The sequence below is a fragment of the Pleurodeles waltl genome, chromosome 8, assembly GCF_031143425.1.
Source record: "Pleurodeles waltl isolate 20211129_DDA chromosome 8, aPleWal1.hap1.20221129, whole genome shotgun sequence".
In the NCBI taxonomy this organism is placed as follows: domain Eukaryota; kingdom Metazoa; phylum Chordata; class Amphibia; order Caudata; family Salamandridae; genus Pleurodeles; species Pleurodeles waltl.
The window spans coordinates 536,365,523-536,380,414 of NC_090447.1; the positions used below are offsets into that span (position 1 = coordinate 536,365,523).

At 41.6% G+C, this 14,892-nt stretch overlaps 1 long non-coding RNA gene across 1 annotated transcript in view; it reads right to left on the bottom strand.

Annotated features, from left to right (window-relative positions):
- Positions 1-2,629, bottom strand: part of LOC138249123 (uncharacterized) — a 323,358-nt gene extending 320,729 nt beyond the window's left edge. The window contains exon 1 of the long non-coding RNA XR_011194731.1: positions 2,555-2,629. This is a non-coding gene — a long non-coding RNA (uncharacterized lncRNA). The remainder of the gene's footprint in view (positions 1-2,554) is intronic.
- Between the last annotated feature and the right edge of the window lie 12,263 nt (positions 2,630-14,892).

Here is a 14,892-nt window from a genome sequence, read left to right on the forward strand (position 1 = left end):
TTCTATGGCTTGACTTCCTGTTCTTGTGTTAATTCCTCTCCTGAAGCATAACTCTTTACAATAGTTTTGATTGGCTGACTTGTTTCTTTCAATTGCCTTCTTCTAAGAAATTACTTGTTTTTCTTTTGGTTAAGCACGACATGAGAGTGTGTTTTCCAGCTCTCTCCCTTGTGTGCTTCTCCCACTCAAATATCTGCCCCATGTGCTCTGTGTTGCTCTCTTTTCCATACTCTGCTCACACTTCCTCATACGCTTCTCCCCCTGTCAGACTACCTCACCCCTACACTCTCTGTTGCTCTCTACCTTGTGTGCTTCTCCCCCTTCCCCTTATGTTGCTCTGTTCCTGGTGTTCTACTTTTCCTTTCCTTACCCAGCTTTAGTTTTATTTGATCCCCCACCCACTCTATGTTGCCTCCCCTCCACTGGCTTCCCCACCGACTCCTCCATTGCACGCTCACCTCAGCTGTCCTTTTAAAAAATATTTTGGGGGGACCAGGCAGCATATTGCTGCTGACCCCTCCACCTTAAAATAACACTAGCCAAATGTAATGTTTTTTGTTTACCAATCCAACTGGGATCGGTAAATAAAACTAGCAGCCACATAACTTTGTAGGTGTGCAGATGTATGCACAGAAGTATGTCATCATGCTTGTGTGCACCTATGAAATGATGCAGCCACATTGGCCACATTATTGCACTTCTTTTTACATTTTTGCCAATACTACACAGCATTATTAAAAGACAGTTATTTTGCGAATGCTGTTTGGACTCGGCAACGTACAGTACTATAGCCAATAGGTCCAAAAGTCAAGACTATTGGGTTTGCCAATTTTTGTTAAGAAGAGTGTTGTTATGAAATGGGGTAATTCAAAATGTTTCGAAATGGAGAGTGTGAAGAAACAATTCTGTAACCACATCAGATAGACATCCTTCATAAGGGCATTATGGGTCCAACAAGAAATACCTTGATGAAGGTTGTCAGTCCAATATGGATGGGCAAGGATTACATAAGAGATTTTAGGTCTGGCCTGAAACGGCACATGTGCTGTTGCTTGGGAAGCATTTTGTTGACTTACAGAGGGCTTAGAGCCAGTGGCGGCTGGTGAACTTTGAAAGTAGTGGGGCATAAGTGCCTTCTTCAAGTTTAAACAAGCAAGCATACAAAGCTAGAGAACACAACCTACTGCAAGGGTTCTCCGCTGCAAACATTTTGTAAAACATAAGGACTAATTGCTCACTTTTGAGCCCAATCTCCACATAAGTTAGCTTGAAATCTAGAGGTTTTGAAAAGACACTGATGACATATTCAAATATTTTTGTGAGGTGCCAGGCAAGCCTTGCCTTTTCTTGGTATATATGCTGCACTTGGTTGTACTAAAGGCATCACTCTACCCTTTTGTCCTTTATCATTCATTTTACTAGATCAACTATAGCAGGACTAACTCAGCCCTTCAGCTGTCTATGGATGTAACAATGGTTGTTGCAGAAGAGTCAGAAGACATCCCTCTTAGCAATACACTGGTAAATTGAGGTGGACGAGCTTACAAATTAAAAAGGAGACCCACGCCAGAGCCCAGAGTTTGATATAGATCTCAGAGCCCATGCATGAGCCAAGCCCTGAAAATATGTGCTATGTACATCATACTACAAACAACGTAAGATATGATAAAGTCTCTTAGAAGTTCAAAACATTATAGTTCTTGAACTTGTGGAAACCTTGGCATTAATAGGGCACATTGTAGCACTGAACTGAGCACTTATTAAAACTGATACTTTTGTACAACTGATAGTTTGAACACATATTCAAAAGTGCTTTCATACACGATAATGAAGAAAAAACAGTTTGGGTGAAAAAAATATATGCCTCATATCTCACAATTTAAGGTGGGAGGAAACAATCTATCCAGGCTTTCTGATTTCACTCTGTACAAATCAACCAGCACATTGGTATCTATTTGTATTTCCTTATGTTAAGCTTTTTTTTTACCTCTTAGTGCATTCTTCTGCAGTTTGTAAAATATAATGCAGGCTCTGCCTGAAGGTACTGGAGTGTCTTACATGAGCACCATTTACATTACACAAGGTCCCATGCGCTGTTTATAGGCAGAAGATTAAGTGATTTGCTCAGAATCACATGATGTTTAGCTGAAGCCAGACTCAAACCTGGTACCAAGTTAAATAGTCGGAAGCTCTTCACATAACACCACACTTCGTCTAGAGGGAGGGAAGCAGAACTACATGAAAGCCAACAGGGCCTTGAGCTTAGCCAGAGCCAGGCTTCAGCCTCGAGCCTGACTCGAGTTTTCAGTGGCTCGCCCACCTCTAGTAAATAGTAAAAACTAAACCTCTGTTTCGAAAGAAAGTTAAATGGTATTAGCTCTCTATAAAGGTTAAGTGGGGTCACTGCAGATGCAATGCTAATAGTACAACACATTACAAAAAAATGAAAAGCAACTTTTAACACACTTTTCGTGCACCCTGTGATTAATGAGTAAAACTCTGAAAATTAACTGAAATTAAACTAACCTAAACACCACCTGTCCTGACAACTTACTGCAGGCCAGCTTCTTCGTGGATCCTCTTCTGCTTCTACGAGCCTTCAGAAGCCATGCATCTCGAGATCATGAACTGATTTCTGACTGTCAAACCAAAAGGGAGGAAACGAGTGGGGGTTGACCATTCTTGAATCAGCTGTATCCTGGCATTTGACAGAGCATGGGTTGACTGTGTCAAAAACACGTCACCACCCAATCAGGAAGCTATCTTTAGACATGCTGCACTACAGTAGGCATGCGCAGCATGTATAATGCCTTGTCAATGTGAGTAGGGAGCTGAAATGAAAAGTGCCCCTCACATGCGCAGTTTATCTGGTCTCCTGCTTTCTCCTGCCCTGTGCGTTGACATGTGCACCTTGAGCTGTGTGAAATAGAGGCCTGGAAAAGTGAACAGACGACTTGTGAAAACTCACAATATGTCAGTTTACATATTTGCTATCCGAACTAAGTGAGCAGTTTATTTTTCTGTAGATGCTACGAGTGGGGCGCCACTCCAGTGCTCCCTATGGACCAACCGCCTCTGCTTAGAGCCCACCCATTACTTTACCTTGGTTATCTTCACCGTCACTCTTACTTGCTTCAGTTTTGTTAACGAGTGGGGATTCGCTTTCTCTTCTTCGGTTTGACCTTCCCTTGGAGCATAGTCAAAGTAATTGTGCCCTTCCACTGCTCCCATTTTGGGTGTTACTTTGTTTCTTATTGTTGATGCACTCCATGAGAGTGCATGTGCCTTCATGTTGCTTGCCCTTTCTGTCCCATCCATGCCCACATCTTTCCTGTTGCTTGCCCTCATACTTGTCCTCCAACCCTGCTTCTTTCCATTGCTTGCCCCATTCTGTTATCAGTGTTGCTGCTTGTCTCACCTGCCCTCATCCCACTGTCCTTGTTGCTTGCTGCTTTCTGTTGTCCATGCTGTGGCTTGCCTTTTCTCACCCTCCATGTTGTTGCTTGCACCCTCCCACCTCCTTATTGCTGCTTGCCCCCTCCTGCCCCGTCCACCCTCCATGATGTTGGTTGCCCCCTCCAAACGTGCATGTGCCTTCAAACACAATCACAAAAAAATCAAAGTGCTTTAAAAAAAACAAAAAAAAACTTTCCACGCACCTGTCCTGCCTCCCTCCCTAACATTTTAATTGCTTACCTCCTACCCCACTTGTTGTTGCTTGCCCCCACCCTCCCATCAAAAATGTGGATACTAATGAGTGTGTCATAGCACTTTTTTACCCTCACAGATGTGTATATCCCACATACTCCCTCCCTCCGTGATGCCTTCCACAATGTCCTCCAGCCAGCAATAACACTGTGCTATGACATAGCCAGTACCATGCTTGTTGTTATAGGTCCAGCACACAACCGCTTTGACCTGTTGTAAAAATTATGGACTTTCAACCACTCCCATCACACGCCCATCACTTTCACTTGTTTGTGCGCTTGCCTTTCAAAGATCCTTTGCTATCATTGGTAAATGCTTTAGGTTTGTCCCTCCTTGGAGCGTTTTTGTCACCACCTTGCAGACTGCCCCTGTTACATGGTTAATTGCACGATTCCCAATACGTTTGACTGTGAGCAAACTTCTTTTTCTTTTTGTGTCTCTCCTTCATGATCATGCTCATGGCGGCCATGGAGCTTTGAATCAGCTCCCTTATGTCAACTGTTTTAATTTTCATTTTCAATTTAAGTGGCAAGAAAAGTCATATTAGGAATTCACAACGCTAATAGCTCTAATTCGAGCAAACGCGAGACCCATTGCATTGCAAATGCTTGTTTCACTTTCCCTCATGCTGCACAGCAGCCGTGCTGCTCTACAACATGACTGAAAAATCAAAGCCAATAGCTGTCTCTCGGGTGACACCTATTGGCTTTGCCAATGCTGGTTTTACCTGGCTCTGAATGCAAAAAAATAAGTTAGTGGTCTACCAATAGACAAGCTGTGCAGATGTTTAAGTTATTTGCTAAAAAAAATGAATATGTAACCCCTTCAATCTCACGGGCACTCAGGCAGGCTCCCGTGTAGCCTAAACAAAAGCGCAGCGCGCATGTATGCAGGTTCGCCCCAAAAATATATATTAAGACTTGTGGAGATGAAATGTGCCTGCTTTTTTTTGTTTTACATGTGCTCAACCAATTTCTCTCATGTCCTGAATTAGCCTCTTTTCTTTGTAAATATGTAAATTAGCGCAGTTGTGGGGACAGCCACCCATCTGTACAACAAAGAAGAACAGCAATTAATTACCGTGTAACTCTATTTATCATCACACTGTACTGCTGGTATTTGTTTGCGCGCACTGTCCTTTAAAGTGAGCGCATCACACATCTGGGACACTTGGCGCGAGAGCATTGAAAGTCATTCCGAGGTTACAGCAATAAAAGGCCTCTGGCCAGCTAATTCGGTTTCAGCTAAGTGCATGATCAAAAAATAATTACAAAATTGAAGAACGCTTGCTTAAGTCGGGAATCTTATTATTTTCGAGTGCTTTAGTGTCTCATGCTTTTACGAGTCACCATTTCAGTATTTTGCGAGCACCTTTATTCCAATTAAGAGAGCAAAACTCGGGAGTGACTTTGAAAGACATAAACGTGTGTTTGAATGAAAAGGGATACTTTGTGAGGGATTCATTGTTCTTATCCACTCATAAGTCGTCGTGTCTGGGGTGAAACGCAAGGTGAGAAAAAAATACGGGCCTTGAAATAAATGCTGCTTTCGCGCAGTATAGGTTCGTGAGCCAAAGGCTGGCCACGCCGTTTTCTGCACGACCAAGCAGAAATCATGAGCTTTAAAATCCTTGAATGCCGCCGGTATTGTTAACAGCTGCTTGGTGGGCAGCATGAGTATAAACTGGCATCCCGGTGCATTGTGGTTTCTGGAGCTGCCGCTAAACTGTCCCAGGGGGGATGACAAGGAAAGAATGTCCCTGACTGCCGCGTGCGTATTCATCTCCACGAGCTTGCCGAATCAGTAGGTCTGCTGACTGCTGCTGAGTCTAGCCCCTGCCGGGAGTCAAACGGAAGCACACAGGAGGCGCCGGGGAGTTAGGGAGTCACAGTTTTCGAGTTTGGACACGTTTCTACAGTGCATTATGCAGCCGTTCATCTGAACTAACTTACTTGTGTGCATCCTCTTTCTGAATTTAATTGAATGGAAAATGCAATTTGATGAATGAATGCATGACGACTGCCCTGTTTGACTAAAAGAACATGTAATAAGATGTTTTATTGTGTTTCGAGATTGGCGCTCCGCGTTGTGTTTCCCCTGATTTGCAATCGGTCACCTTTAAAATATAGTATTTTTTGTTTGTTTTTGAAGTGTTTGTGTGAGAATTGTTTTTCAACCACAGTCAAAATACCGAGGGTGAGAAAGAAGCATCAATAGGAATCATTTCCAATGGCATTATCTATATAATTAATGGCATGATGTTAGAAATTGGGATTTTGATTGAATGGGAGTGAAACCTTGTCAAGCAACAACCACAGTCCCTGTTAGGGTAACTACAAAAAGTCACTGCATTACCCTGTGCTTTGCCCTCTGGTAAAAAAAAAGCAGTCAGGCTTAAATTAGAGGCCATATGTAAAGTATTTATACAGCATATAAACAGTAATAAAGTGATAACACAACAGAAGAAAATCCCACACCAATTTAGGAAAATGGAGTGAAATGTAATAAATTATTTGACACCAAAACAACAAAAATCCAATCATTAGAACTGGAGTTATGAATTTGTAAAGTTTTTAATAATAACTAGGGCTCAAAAGATCAAAGCGCCAATCACAGACATCTAGTTGCACAAGACCGTGGCAAAGTTGAAAGTTATGGCCGGCCATAATGGAGCATGGTTCAAATACACAAGGTGAATTTGGCACGGTCTCTGCTTACCTTTGGACTTGGAAGAATTTTTGAAGAAAAATGTCCGAGAAGGTAAAATTCAGTGGAGCAATGAGCAGGCATAGTCATCTGAAGGAAGCTGCAGTTAAGATTTCTATGGTTAAAGTTAGGGCCTGATATAGAGCTCGGCGTATGGGTTTACTCTCTCATAAATGCGACGGACATCCAGTCTGCCTTATTAAAATTCCATTATATTCTATAGACATCATAACACAGTGTACAGGATATTGGTCAGGTTTGTGACGGAGTAACCCATCCCCCAAACTCCAAATCAGGCCCTTAGTCTCTTTTTTTTAAAGTTGTTAATCTCCAGCAGATGACGCTGCAGGATGTAGCCAATGAGGGCTTCGTGTGACCAGATGCCCTTTCTGTGAGGAGCCACTGAACAGGATTTGCTACTGCAGAGAAGAATGTAGCAGGAGCTACTGCAACGTCAGGCTGACCGGTGATGCACTTTAGACAGATTGGTGAGCAGGTAGGTCCTGGTCCCCTCTCGGTTAAAAGGGCACTTTTTTGGCTGAAAAATTTCTGCTTCCCTAATTTTGGTTTTAGGCTGGTGAGGCATTTCTTTAACACCACTTCCAATGGTTCAGGACTGAATGGGCACCACTTGGAAGGCAGGACTCACTTCAAGCAGCGTCCAGGGGCAGGGTTCAGGTAGTTGGAGCGTTTGGAGCTTTTTGTGTCCCTGTTTCTCAGAACAGGAGACCAGCCAACTAGCTTTTAAAGTCACAGTGATAGACTTAGGTTCACTCAGCAAGGCAGCCCTCCAGCAGCCACTGAGGGTTCAAAGCAGGCCTCCAGCAGTAGGGCAGTACTTTGAAGTACAAAGCAGGCCTTAGGCAACAGAATAGTCTTTTGAAGTGCAGGGTGGGCATTCTGAGTGTTCTCCGCAGGTCCCGGAGTGAACCAAAGAGAAGGTCTGAGAGTCCTTTTTATACATGGTGCCAGCTTTTAATTGGAAGAAATTTCTGGAGTTTTCACCCACAGATGGTTCTTGAATTTCCTTTCTCCCTTCCCATGCTTCCAATAGTCTGGGGGGACAGAAGGCTATTGTGAAGTTCTTTGTGAGTGTGCTGAGACAGCTCCTTTGAAATATTAAGTAGGGCAGGAAACAGCTCCACCCACACAACCTGGCATGATGACCCATCCTGCCAACATCTAGTCCCCCTTTGTCTTACTATCTGGGAGGAAAACACAAAGGCCAGCTGCAGTGCTAATCACAGTCATGTAACACAGGATACTGCCTGCAGGCACCCAATTATTAGGACAAGAAAATGGCAAGTTTCTCAAAGTTGCAAAAAGAAGATGTGATGGATAGAATGCTGAATAATGTCAAACATTCACCCCAGTACAGAGATCTGAGCCCAAATCCATCATTTTTGTGCTACCCTTGCCATTCCAGTTTGGACCCAGCCATATGCATCACTCTTGACCCGGTTCCCCATGGGAGCAGTCCAGCCCGAACTGCTAAGCCTGGTCTTCCTTGGACCGGAATCAAGCATCCTGGGACCAGTTTTGTGGTATCATCCCTCATCAGCAGGACTAGCTTGACTCCAGTGGCATGGGGAGCACAGGATATGCATGCCCCACTTTTGGGCAACAATTTCTAAAAGTGGCATTTTCAGAATTGCAACTTAAAATCCAAAATTACGATTAAAAATGACTTTAAATTACATTTTTTAGAAACTATACAGGACATTTCTAACTGTTCCCAAGCAAAACCTATCACTTATTAAATGGAATAAGGTAACTCAGCGTAAGCTTATGGGAGAGGTAGGCCTCACAGTAGTGAAAAACAAATGTAGGAGATTTTACTACCAAGACATGCAAAACTTAAAATTACATGTCCAACTCTTTAAATAAAATGTACCCTGTTCTATGAACTGCTTAGGGTCTACCATAGGAGTGACATATGCATTAAAAGGGAGGTTTAGGCCCAGCAAAAGAGTCAGTTTGCCAGGTTCAATGGGCAGTCTGAAACTACACACAGTCTGCAATGGCAGGGCTGAGGCATGTTTTAAGAGGCTTTTTAAGTGGGTAGCACAATAAGTGCTGCAGCCCAACCAATAGTATTTAATTTAAAGGGTCTGGGTACATGTTGTACCACTTTACCAGGGACCTATAAGTAAATTAAAGGTGCCAATTTGGAGTAGGTCAATTCTACCATGTATTGAGGCATGATCACAAAGATTTTAGAACTGGTTAGCAGTACTAAAGTGCACAGAGTCCTAAAGGCAACAAACATGAATTTCAGCAAATAGGAAGGCAGTAGGCAAACGTTTGGGGGGAGGGGAGGCCCCCCTGAGGCTGACAGGCCTAACACATGGCTTAGAACATTGATCTAAAAACTTGTGCTTGACACAGTGTATCATCTGACCAGCATTTGGGTGCATCTGTGAGTTTTCTGTTACTACAGTCAGAATTATCACACTAAAATAAACATGTGCCTAAAGCAAGCCAGACTGTTGTTTTTTACAATAGCTGAGAAATGAGTATCAACAATATTTTGTTGTGAATAATAAGAATTTTAAATGTTTAAATTCTGGAAATACTGGGCTATCGAATGAAGTTTCCTAAACCCTGTGCAAGTGGCAGTGGTCTGTGGAGTGTTTCCGTCATCCCATTCTCCCTTTTACCCCAACTTCCTCTGCAGTAGCTCACTGTTAGTCACTTATGCCCCTATTCTCTCATCATCTTCATCTTTATCACTGTCTTTTCACTTTGTTTATCTCTCTCTCTCACACACACACATGCATGCACACACACACACACACACACATGCACAAATGCACACATGCACACACACACAACCTCTCTCTCATCCACCTAAACACTGATATGGAAATGTTTACATCAACTAGGAAAAATAAAATGGTGTAATCATAGCATTTTCTTTTCCTTTAGTACAGTCTTTTTTTCCAACAGCTGTGTACATCCTTCAAACACTTTCACATACAATAGTAATTACAATGAGCACATATGTAACCATTACACTGTGTTTTCTTCAAAGACGCTAATGATTGGAGCATCTTGGAGTTTGAACACTTTTATGAACCACTGACAGGCACTCTAAGAAACTTGTACTGCCTTTAATCTCAGCTTTAGCGCTCTCTATCAAGTCCCATCATGAATACATAGTCACACCTGTTCACACCCTGAAATCACCCTACATCTACAAGCAACTCAGTTCACAAGATGCAATAGATATCATTCCTATTTTGCATGCATAAAACTATAGAAACATAACATCTGGAAAAGCAAGTAGTTTTAGGGAATGTCTGATGAAGTAAAACATGTGAAATGTAAGCAGTGGTAGCATCCTTGATGTGGATTACCATAAGAGTTTTCATAGTCATTATTGAGAATTTGATTTATACTTTACCTGGAGGTTTAAGCACATTAAGATAGGACTACGGATAGGGGTGACAGTAGAGGATATATTACATTGTCCACCATATTCAGGGGAGATGGTGTAATGATTTTTTGTCCCTCATCACCAGATCAAACCTAGCAGTAAAGGATGGAAACGACCCCTTTACCATGGGAAGAACTCCCAGGGTGTGAGCGTTATTAGTTTTTTGTTTTTAAAAACCATACTCTTGCTTTGAGAATTTGTTTCTGAAAAACAAAGTAACTCACAAAGTATGGTGGATGGCAATCAAAACCAGTGGTGGACATCCACCAAACATTTTTCACATTGAAAAGAATTGCTGTGTCATTGGGCCGGTGATCATCTCTAAGTTTGACAGACAGCAGTTTGTAAAGATGTTTGGAGGTAATGTTCTCTGCCACTGTGTCTGATTAGTGCCGTCCGTCAAATTCTAAATCATGCCTATAGACTGTGAGGCTGTAAGAAAATGTACATACAACTTTTAAAAAGTGTCATCTGTATTAGTTAAATTGCGTAAGATAAGGGCTACTAATAATCCTGCACTGGAACACATGAAAACCTGCCTGTTACTGTGTTAGATAACACCCACTGAAAATTAGAACATAAGGAATATTTACCAATATCTGCTGGGACAAATGGGGAAAAATCAGGACAGTCCCAGTTGATCCCAGACACCTGGTCACTGTAACATAGGTGTGATTCACAAAGCCTTAGAATAAACCATCAGAAACCTATTCCTGTACAATGACTGCTACGTTTATGGTATATTTCTGATGTTTTAGGAGTCATAAAGATTCTCAAAAGCTGTTAATGACCTCTACCACAGTCATACATTTCCAGCAGTACTCCTATATGCAACATGGTGAAATTCCAACCAGAGGCCGCATTGTACAAGGTGCCATGAGAACCCAATGGCTATGTGTGCCTGCTTTCTGAATCTGGAGGGATTTTTGATATTACAGAATGGGTGCAGACACTTGTACAGCCCAGTCTGTAATACAGATCACACCAGCACAAATGTAGTGCAGCACAATTTCAAGGAATTTCCATATTTGTTTGTGGCATAATCCATATAAAAGGAGGATATTATATGCCTTTGTGCCTGTGCCATATTATAAATATAGGCTCAAAGGCAAAGAAGTCTCTGGAGAAACACTGACTGTGCACAACATAGAGATGGAAACCATGCACCTCTCACCCTAAGGGCAGCATTATTGAGGAGTCCCAGCAGGTGGCTGTAATCATTCACTGAATCAGCCTCTAGAGGAATATCTGCGGCTCTTTGAAATTTAGGCCAAGTTGCCACTTCTTAAATGAAAGGTGGACCAGGTGTTTCAAATAGTTCCTCTGTTCATGGCTAATGTTGCCTTGCTCATTGCCTTCCACAAGATCCAAAGTGCAGAATTTCTGAACCAACACCTTGAGGACGTAAGGTCTCCTTTAGAGAATGCAGATAAGAATTGGCTAGTAGGAATTCTGCTGAAAATTGGCAAGTGTTTTGTCAGCCCTTTTTTCTGAAGTACTGTCCCATTTGGATGGTAGCATTTCATTGTATTCCAGTTGGTGGAGACAAACTGAATAAGTGGGAACTTTTTTTTCGTGGACATACTTCAGGAGGAAATGGCTTAAGAGGCACAGCCCAATTATTAGTGGCCCACCTTTCCTCGTTTCCACTGGAGTACCTTCTTTCCAGGACCACCGTTGCGATCCTAGGCAGAAAAATGCACAATTTTCCCCATACATATGACTAAAACTTTCAGTCTTCACATTTTCCATCTGAAGGACGCAAATAAGTGATGATAAAATGCTGCCTTGAAGCTTTCTCACTTTGAAAGGTTTCATGGTGCTGTGTGATACTAGACACACTTTAATTACATCAGCATGCACTTTCTGGGAAGAGTCCAGGTCTTCAGTTACGTGCAGCACAAAAGATGATCAAGCTAATGAAGGTTATGGATCAATGGATTTCAAAGTGTGATTTTTTACAGCAAAAAAGACTTCCAACATGTCTGCACTTACAAAAACAGCCTGACCCATACCAGGTTCATATCTGTAGAGCACAGAGCTGGTCCTGCCACTTACTGCTGCAAGGTAATGTTAAAAAAGTTCAGGAGGATTGTACAGGCCTAGAATTTTTTAGGATTAAATCTTTGATTTTTTGTACAGTTGTTTGTGTTTAATTGGAGTGGCTATTACTAGTTTCACTAATTTCCTGTTGTTGAGTGAAAGTGGATTAGTGGTTCTAGCTATACCTTGATTGATGCAGGCTGGAGGTATGGAAACTACTAAGAGAGATCAAACTTTATTAATAAATTAGTGGCATACAAGTTAGCAAACAGAGGATTTATAAATGTTCATTTAAAAGCATAATTGAGAAAATAGCATAGAAACGAAAAACATGCATGGTTTAAATTGAGTGAATTATTGATAAATAATAATATGACAATGTTATTTCAAGTAGAAACAATAGAAATAAAATATATTATGAGTATTAAACAAATATGAATTAAACACAATTGTATTAAATTAAATGGATTTTTATTAATGCAAGTTATATGTGTGCAGAAAGTAAATGCACCTTTGAATTTATTCTAACATGTTATAAATAATGTGTGCAATTAAATAATTTACTTTGCATATATGAATTGTAAGGTGTACAATAGGTTTATTAATGTATTAATAGGTATTAAGGCTCCTTAGCTTGACTAGGCTTGAAAAACTCATTTTGCAGCAGTAATGGAAAATCACTTGTTTATTATGTCCTCTCTGACCTGAATTATTTTCCTAGGTTCTAATGTAATGTTGAATGTCCTATTGTATTGAAGGCAAAAGAACACGTTTATCACTAAAAATGTTGCACTTTTGTTCTAGATGTTGAACAAGACAGGAAATGTGTAGTTATAATGTGAAGCATTAGTATAGTTTATCGTCTGTTTTTGAGAAAGGATCTCAAGTAACAAATTATTAGAAAATTTAATATTTCAGCAGAATCATATGAAGTCATGGAATTAACAATGGACTTTCACTGAGAAGATTCTGAAAAGCTACTGGATGCCAAAACCGATGCCCAAAGTGTGTCCACCTGAAGGATCAATCACAAGAATTGATCATATTTTAATCAGTGAAGAACTAAGAAACCGAGAGTCAGTCTATGTCTGTCCCAAAAACATCCAGAACTGTGTCCACTTCTGTCTGAAGTCTGCTGTAACCTTCTCATCTTCATGTCCTCTGATGATTTTCTTATTATAGGCTGGATTGGCCCAATTGTTATGTGGTTGCAGTACTAATATGTGCAATTAATTCTGAATCGCTGATTTGTTCTATGTGCAGCCTGTGTTCTGCTATCAACTGACTCCAGAAGAAGGTGACTGTCCTGTTTGATGAATCACCGCTGTCTGCTGTCCCATGTTGAGAGGTTGAACTAACTGTGGTTTCCTGTTTTCTTTTTTAGCCTTGTCCCTTACGCCAGTGTATTTTTAGAGTTAGTTGCCCTAGTTAGATGATTTTTCCAAATTATTTTTCACTTTCTTTATTTTAGTTTTAGTCTGCATGTGTTAACGCAGTTCCACACAGGCAAGTCGAAATTCGTGTTAGTGTTAAGAATGGCAACATTACAAAATAAAATGATGGACGGAGTGTTGAAACTTTTCAAACACTCACCCCCAGTCACAGATCTGGGTTTAATCCATTGTTCTTTTGTTTGCCATATCACCCCAGTTCAGACCCAGCAATATGCAAATCAGTCTTGACCCTGCTCCCTATGGGAGAAATCCAGCCCGAACTACCAAGCCAGGTCCTCCCTGTACAGGATTCAAGGTTTCTCCCATCATTAACCAGGCTACCTTGAAGCCAGTGGCACAGAAAGCAATGGACCCATGTCTGGGCATACCCTTCCCACTTAGGGCAACTTTAGCACCACAAAAGGATGATGGACGGAGTGCTGAACAATGCAAACACTCACCCCAAGTTACAGATCTGGGTTTAATCCATTGTTCTTTTGCTCACCATGCCTCCACAGTTTGGACCCAGCCATATGCAAATCAGCCATAACCCTGTTCCTCATTGGAACAGTCCAGCCCGAACTGCCAGACCAGGTCCTCTCTGGACTGGAAATAAGCATCCTAGGACTGGTTTCAGGGTATCACCCTTCATCAGCCAGGCTAGCTTGAATCCAGTGGCACAGTGAGCACAGTATCCACGTCACTCAATGGGGGTGAATGTTTGCATTGTTCAGTACTATGTCCATCATCCTTTTGTGTTGCTATAGTGTTATTAAAGGACCAGCTCTGAAATTGATTGCTCAAATTGTATTTGATGATTTAATGATATTGCCACCATATGCTTTGAAATCTGGTAATAATGTTCATATTGTGTTGTTAATTTATATAATTCTTTTGGAGTGTTTAACAGTGTTGATGTTTAGTACGTTTTGGTCGGCCTATGGTTTTCACGTATTTTTATAATTTAGAAGCATATTTATACTCCATCTGCACCAAATTTGCGTAATTTGTTTTACACAAATGCGGCGCAAAACAAACTCCATATTTATACTTTGATGCTGGACCCACCTAACATCAAAATATTGGAGTTAGCATCATTTTTTAGATGCGTGAACCTACCTTGCGTCAATGAGATGAAAGGTAGGCATTCCCATCCTAAAAATGGTGCTAACCCCATAGCCCCATATTTATCCCCAGTGCTAAAATGACACCTGGTTGGGAGGAGGGGTCTAAATATTGGTGCAAAGCTTGCTTTGTATCATTATTTAACACCTGGGTCAGACCAAGGGTTAGGGGACCTGTGGACCCATTCCCATGGTTAAATGCCATGGAATGGGCCCACAGGTGCCCTCCTCAAGCCCCTGGAACACCCCCACCCACACCAGTGGGACACTGCAGGATGGGGGACCCCATCCCAGGTAAGTATACATAAGTATTTTTATTTTAATTAAAGTGCCATCTGGGGCTTAACTTGGGGCCCCCTGCATGACACAGGGTGCAATGGCCATGCCCAGGGGACACTGGTCCCCTGTGCTGGCCATTGGGGTGGTGGGCATGACTCCT